Raw genomic sequence first — 8016 nt, 5'->3', positions numbered from 1 at the left:
TCCCGAGAAGCTGGGACTACAGGCGTCCGCCACAACGCCCGGCTATTTTTTTGTTGCAGTTTTGGCCGGGGCTGGGTTTTGAACCCGCCACCCTCGGCATATGGGGCCGGCGCCCTACTCACTGAGCCACAGGCGCCGCCCCTAACTCTTAAGTAATGAAGAAAGTAACCTGTATTCCTTACTGAAAATTCAGCAAAAAAGAAATGTAGGTGGCTCTCATGACCATTCAGCGCTCTTGAACTAAGTAGCTTGAATGGCCATTAAACCATAAGATTCTTGTGCTTTTAATTGTGCAGGACACCAAGCAACTACTTCCTATGGTGGTTATATTTATATTTCTTATATTTATTCATATCAAGAAAAGAATATCGCACACCGTGTTCTGCCTGAGCTGCAGTGGACGTTTCCAGGGCAGCCGACCCAGATCTTCTGAGTGCTGCACCACCTCCTGTGGAAGCCTGAGCTAGCTGTGCAGCTATCTCCCTTTGTCTCATAACCATGTCCACCAATGAGAATGCTAATTCACCAGCTGCCCGACTTAACAGGTTCAAGAACAAGGGAAAAGACAGTACAGAAATGAGGCGACGCCGAATAGAAGTTAATGTGGAGTTGAGGAAAGCTAAGAAAGATGACCAGATGCTGAAAAGGAGAAATGTAAGCTCTTTTCCTGATGATGCTACTTCTCCACTGCAGGAAAACCGAAACAACCAGGGTACTGTAAATTGGTCTGTGGATGACATTGTCAAAGGTATAAACAGCACCAATATGGAAAACCAGCTCCAAGCTACTCAGGCTGCCAGGAAACTACTTTCTAGAGAAAAAAAGCCTCCCATCGACAATATAATCCGAGCTGGTTTGATCCCAAAATTTGTGTCCTTCTTGGGTAGAACTGATTGTAGTCCCATTCAGTTTGAATCTGCATGGGCACTAACTAACATTGCTTCTGGGACATCAGAACAGACTAAGGCTGTGGTAGATGGAGGTGCTATTCCAGCATTCATTTCTCTGTTGGCATCTCCCCATGCTCATATCAGTGAACAAGCTGTGTGGGCTCTAGGAAACATTGCAGGTGATGGTTCAGTTTTCCGAGATTTGGTTATTAAGTATGGTGCAGTTGACCCACTGTTGGCTCTTCTAGCTATTCCTATATGTCATCTTTATCATGTGGTTACTTACGTAATCTTACCTGGACACTTTCAAACCTTTGTCGCAACAAGAATCCTGCACCCCCATTAGATGCTGTGGAACAGATTCTTCCTACTTTAGTGCGTCTCCTGCATCATGATGATCCAGAGGTATTAGCAGATACTTGCTGGGCTATTTCTTACCTTACTGATGGTCCAAACGAATGGATTGAAATGGTTGTGAAAACAGGAGTTGTGCCCCAACTTGTGAAGCTTTTGGGAGCTACTGAATTGCCAATTGTGACTCCTGCACTAAGAGCCATAGGGAATATTGTCACTGGGACAGATGAACAGACTCAGGTTGTAATTGATGCAGGAGCACTTACTGTCTTTCCCAGCCTGCTGACCAACCGCAAAACTAACATCCAAAAGGAAGCTACATGGACAATGTCAAACATCACAGCTGGCCGTCAGGACCAGATACAGCAAGTTGTGAATCATGGACCAGTCCCATTACTTGTTGGGGTTCTCTCTAAGGCAGACTGTAAGACACAGAAGGAAGCTGTATGGGCTGTGACCAACTATACACGTGGTGGAACAGTTGAACAGATTGTATACCTTGTTCATTGTGGCATAATAGAACCATTGATGAACCTCTTAACTGCAAAAGATACCAAAATTATTCTGGTTATTCTGGATGCCATTTCAAATATCTTTCAGGCTGCTGAAAAACTAGGTGAAACTGAGAAACTTAGTATAATGATTGAAGAATGTGGAGGTTTGGACAAAATTGAAGCTCTACAAAACCATGAAAATGAGTCTGTGTACAAGGCTTCATTAAACTTGATTGAGAAGTATTTCTCTGTAGAGGAAGAGGAGGATCAAAATGTAGTACCAGAAACTACCTCTGAAGGCTATACGTTCCAAGTTCAGGATGGGACTCCTGGGACTTTTAACTTTTAGATTGTATAGCTGAGGCACAAAGTTGTCGTGTACTGCGTTTGGTATAAGTTTGTCTTAACTATTTCTCTACTACGAACTCTTTTTAAACGTGGTTTGTTATTGTAGCACTTTTTACAACAAAACTATACTTGAACAGTTCCAAACTGTACATACATACTGTCTGGAGCCTATCCTCTGAAAGGGTTTCTTATTTCTATGTGGAATTTCATATCTTGCAGTGTCCTGTAAATAAAGATTAAAGTCTACCCTTTTCTTTAAAAAAAAAAAAAAAAAGAAAGAAAAGAATATCTTCCTACAAAATTTCTGTATCATCTAGATCTCCAGAGTAATAGTCAGTGAATACTCAGGTTCGTGTTCTTCCTTTTATTCTATCTCTTTGAAAATTCTTCTCAAGTACTTGTCTATTTCCCTTTCCTTGCTCAGAACTTACATCATGGTGTGGCTCAGTGGTATGAAGGTTAGGAGCGAACTCGCTTTGGGGTAGAGAAACTTCCCGGGGAAGTGGAGTTTTCAGTGGGGCATACGTGATTCACTGCCAGTCCCTCATAAGTCAGACCTCAGCATTTTCTGCTCCTTCCATGGGAGACTTTCCTGCTCCTGGAATCATGGAAAGGGAAGAGCTTTTCTCATTGTCATGGTCTCTTAGAGATGCTAATTAGAAACTTGTAATTGGATTTAGTAATTAGCAACTGGGAAAAAGTTTTTCAGCAATGTTGTCAGCTCTCAAGCTGGAACTGTCATCAGTGCTACAGACAGTATCACTGAAATGCTATGGGGAGGTGACGTCACAGAATCACAAACCTTCTTCAACTCAGGATCTGGCTGCCTCCCTCTTAGACACACACAGACCGTCATGACCATCACATTGAGCTCACCCTGTAGACAATGGGATGGGTAAGGTGAGTATTTTTTATTTTGGTCTGAGAGGCAAAGTGTGTAAGAAAAGGAGGTGTATCAGAAATCCAGGTTAGGGATCCTATTGGAAAATGGGATTCCTTGGGGTTTGAAACTGATCCAGTGCCAAAACGGTTCAGGAAGGAGAAATTGTTTCTAAAGCACCAGCTGAGCTAATAGGCGAAACAGGGGTTCTCACTATACATGCTAACTACTCTCAAATGATGCCAAGTGAGATTCAGTGTAATCCCCACTGAGGGTGACTGGTGATAATTCGGGTGACAATAAACATGACTTTTAAAGTGCTTAAGGACTAGAGTTCTGAAATCAATCTGTTGTTCAGTCAACCTTGCAGGAATCATAAATAAAGTCTCCAAAACCACTAGAAGTGTGCCTGTAATACTTCCACTTTATATTTTGCAGCACAGTAGGGTGAATGCACAAAATCACCAATGCACAAAGAATGTATTTGAATGGTAATTGCTGAACTAGAAATGTTTTTTCCGAACTTGGAGAGTATGAAGTGCTTAATGGAGACAGTAATTGTGTCTCTTCTGAAAACATCCATTGTCTGTTGATATTGGTGAAAATGTTTTCTGTCTTTAAGTTAAGGAAGCATCGTTTTCAAAAAAAGTACCCATAACTCCACACTTCAGATGGAAGCTGTCATTCTCAAATGTAGTTTGCAAATGGTTCCGCAGATTAAAAATATTCTAATATACATCCCAAAATCTAAAACTTGAATTCGTGAAATGTGTACGATGACATCCCTTACATCTTTTATTTCACGTGTGATTTTTATATCTTACTTTGTAATTGATTCTCTAGTTTAAAAATATTCTAATATACATCCCGAAATCTAAAACTTGAATTTATGGCATGTGTAAGATGACGTCCCTTACATCTTTTATTCTGCATGTGAGTCTTAAATCTTACCATCTTTCATAAATCTCACCTCATTACTAATAGTTGTACATAAGTCAGGAGTTAATGCATACATAGTTATGCGATCTGAAATTAATAATACGTAGTTTCTAACCTGACACTATTTTATTTAGTATTTGTGTTTCATGTCCCATAGTTTGGGGTAAGACATGGTACTGTTCAATAATTCTTTTGAGATGGATCCTGTAGATCAGTCAGCAGGGCGCTGGCGGGTTCCAACCCAGCCCAGGCCTGCTAAGCCACAATGACAACTGCAACCAAAAATACCCAGGCATTGTGGTGGGCACCTATAGTCCCAGCTACGTGGGAGGCTGAGGCAAGAGAATCACTTAAGCCCAAGAGTTTGAGGTTGCTGTGAAGTGTGACACCACAGCACTCTACCCAGGGCGACAGCTTGCAACTCTGTCTCAAAAAAAAAAAAAAATTTCCTTTGAAAGGTACTTCTGTCTCTAGCACACAGGCTGTCATCCTAATGCTGACTCCTTCAATCTGACTTGGCCCTGGGGCAGGCTCCTGCAGCATTATACTGCATTTGGTGCATCTGCATTTTACTAAGTCTCTAAATCTTCGTTCGTAATTGGGACTGGTCTATGAGAGTTACTATAATTATTTCAATTCATATAAAGTGAAGCTTAATGCAACTAAAATCTAAGAATAAGATATCAACAATCTAATAATATAGCAAGCTAAAAACACAAAAATAAGTATACTGTACATCTTAATATTCAAAGAATGTAGCTAACTAGCTTTACTGGCTTATCTTTGCAACCAGCACAATCAGGTAAAAGTCTCTGTTTTGTCACTAATTGATGTATGAATTTATTTTTATTTATTATTATTATTATTTTTTTTTTTTAGAGACAGAGTCTCACTCTATCACCCTTGGTAGAGTGCTATGACATCACAGCTCACAGCAACCTCCAACTCCTGGGTTTAGGCGATTCTCTTGTCTCAGCCTCCCCAGTAGCTGGGACTACAGGCACCTTCCACAACACCTGGCTATTTTTTTGTTGCAGTTTGGCCGGGGCTGGGTTTGAACCCACCACCATTGGTATATGGAGCCGGCGCCCTGCTCACTGAACCACAGGTGCCGCCCTATTATTATTATTTTTTGAGACAGCGTCTCACTATTTTGCCCTCGGTAGAGTGCTGTGGCATCACAGCTCACAGCAACCTCCAACTCTTGGGCTTAAGTGATTCTCTTGCCTCAGTCTCCCAAGTAGCTGGGACTACAGGCACCTGCCACAACGCTCAGTGATTTTTGGTTGCAGTTGTTATTGTTTAGCAGGCCTGGGCCAGGCTCAATCCCACCACCTTCGGTGTATGTGGCTGGTGCCCTTACTCACTGAGCTACAGGCTCCGAGCCATCGTGTATGAATTTAAACAAATACTTAACCAATCTGTGTCTATGTTCTTTTCTTCATCTTTACAAAATGTAATAGTGTTTGCTTCATAGATGTGTGAGAAAAAATATTACCACACCCGGCCTTCATAACACTCATTCGTATATTGATTGTAAGTGTGCCTAAAGATTATACATGCAATTATTAAAAGTATGTTATTAAGATTACGAATATTGACCCAGGCGAAGTGGCTCACACCTGTAATCCTAGCACTCTGGGAGGCTGAGGTGGGTGGGTTGCCTGAGCAAGACCCAGATCCCATCTCTAAAACGTAGGTGGGCATTGTGGCAGGCATCTGTAGTCCCAGCTACTTGGGAGGTTGAAGCAAGAGGATCGCTTAAGTGCAAGAGTTTGAGGGGGCTGTGAGATATGACACCATGGCGCTCTACCAAGGGTGACAAAGTGAGACTATGTCTCCAAATTAATAATATTATGAATGTCTTTATAGAAGAACCAATGGTAAGTGGAGAATATAGTATTAAAGTTTACGTGATAAATGTGGATAAATCATATTCCCACACAGGATCTTCTGGCTCTGAAGACAAACATCAGTCACTGTGAACCAGCAGAATGGCCTCCAGGGATGTGGCAATAGGAATGATCTTCTTTTCACAGACTGTATTAGGAATCCTTGGGAATTTCTCTCTTTTATGTCATTATCTCTTCCTTCACTTCACTGGGCATAGCTTAAGGTCCACAGATTTGATTCTCAAGCACTTGACTGTAGCCAATTCCTTAGCCCTCCTCTTCAGAGGAGTCCCCCACACAATGGCAGCTTTTGGTTTTAAAGATTTCCTCAATGATGTTGGATGCAAACTTGTTTTCTATTTTCACAGAGTGGGCAGGGGTGTGTCCATCAGCACCACCTGCCTCCTGAGTCTTTTTCAAGCCATCAAGATCAGCTTCAGCAGCTCCAGGTGGGGAGAACTTAAGCTGAAAGTTCCCCAGTACACTGGTTCCTCTATTTCATTCTGTTGGATCTTGCAAATGTTGGTGAATATAATTTATACTCCCTATGTGACTAGCAAATGGAGTAAGGGAAATACTACAGTGAAAAAAGACTTGGGATTCTGTTCTGGGGGACATAGTAACAAAGTAACACTGTGGCTACTCACAGTATTGTTATTGTTCACTGATGTTTTATTTTTAGTGCTCATGGTCTGGGCCAGTGGCTCCATGGTTTTCATCCTGTATAGGCACAAACAGAGGATCCAACACATCCATAAGACTAACATGTCTCCCAGATTCTCCCCTGAGTCCAAAGCTACCAAAAAAATCCTTGTCCTCGTGAACACCTTTGTATCATGTTACACCCTCTCCTCCATCTGCCAAGTCTGTATTTCTTATTCTCCGCATCCCAGTTGGTTGCTGGTGAGCATCTCTGCCCTAATCTCTGTGTGTTTCCCAACTGCCTGCCCCTTTGTTCTCATGAGCCATGACTTCAGTGTATCCACACTCTTCTTTCTCTCAATAAGAAATTCCATAGCTGGTAGTCTTATGAGAAATATGTAAATTGTGTGTTTTCACACAATTGTAGTTGTTTTTTTATTCATCTCCACAGAGTCATAAGTGCAATCATGAAGGAGTCACATTATAAGAACACAGTGAGCAAGATAGACTGAAACACAAATAGCAAATGTAAATGACATTTTATTTAATTATTATGTATGTACTTGTATAATTTAAATTGTATTTATGTTTGTACTGGAGTACAGCAAAGTCTATGAATTAATAAAACAGTAGGTCCAAAACCAGTCTGAAGATTATGGGGATGTCTTTGCATGTGTCACTTTCATTCTGACACAGTAAGTCGATTCAGAAATTAACTCATCATGGAATTTCTGGAATGATTCCATGACAAAGGAATAGCATGTGAGGTGGTCAGTGAAGCAACTGAAGAAATGAATGTTCTTGAGGAACAATGAAGTAGTATGAGCTAACGTTGGAATAGAAATGCTGTGACCTCATAAAGTAGCATGTGAGACATGGATTGACAGTACGCGCTGCAAGAGGTGAGGCTAACCATAGGTGCAGAATAGCCCTGAGCTCTTCTCACAGAGTCCTTTTATTGAGAAGATATATAATGGGCAGAAAGATTACTAAGCAAACACATGCAGGGGCTGCATGGTCAGGGAAATGATCTCATAGGTGCCAAGAGAGTATGTACTCAAGGAAATGATCTTCAAGGGTGGTAAGGGAAATGATCTCCAAAATACTACACACCATTTTTCTCCACTAATCCTTCAAGGAACTGCCATAATATGCTTAATATTTAACATGAGCCTTACTAATACAGGACTGAACTTTGCTCCTCTGGGATTACTGAGTTACTCCGTGGCTTGTCTTGCAAGTCACGAGATATTTCCAGGCTTGCCAGGAGAATGTCTTGTTCTCAGTAATTCCTCAGATGAGTTATGATATTGGTGGCTGTTATATTAAGTATGATGTTTAATCCTGTATATTTCCCCCTTTATGTTTTAAAAAATTGACTTGCATAAAGTTAGGGAGAAAACTGCATTTGTCTGTTTCAATAGTCATTTTCTCCGGGTGGCTCTTCTTCATGCTATACAAAGAAATAAAGGGGCACAAATGATAAGCAAAAGGATTATACCAATAGTGCTTGAGAAGATTTTCATAAAAGAAAAAGGTGAAATATTAGCAATACTATCAGAAATACTTTGCAAAAT

The 8016-nt window shown here is 41.0% G+C and overlaps 1 pseudogene across 1 annotated transcript; it reads left to right on the top strand.

Moving 5' to 3' along the window:
- Window positions 1-382: 382 nt before the first annotated feature.
- LOC128595865 (importin subunit alpha-1-like) lies at window positions 383-2341 on the top strand (annotated as a pseudogene). Its single transcript, XR_008382998.1, has one exon. The product of XR_008382998.1 is annotated as an importin subunit alpha-1-like (transcript).
- The last annotated feature ends 5675 nt before the right edge of the window (window positions 2342-8016 follow it).

This window comes from Nycticebus coucang, chromosome 10 (genome assembly GCF_027406575.1).
Source record: "Nycticebus coucang isolate mNycCou1 chromosome 10, mNycCou1.pri, whole genome shotgun sequence".
NCBI lineage: Eukaryota > Metazoa > Chordata > Mammalia > Primates > Lorisidae > Nycticebus > Nycticebus coucang.
The sequence above is the reverse complement of the archived record's forward strand: the minus strand, read 5'-3'. Positions and strand labels throughout refer to the sequence as shown.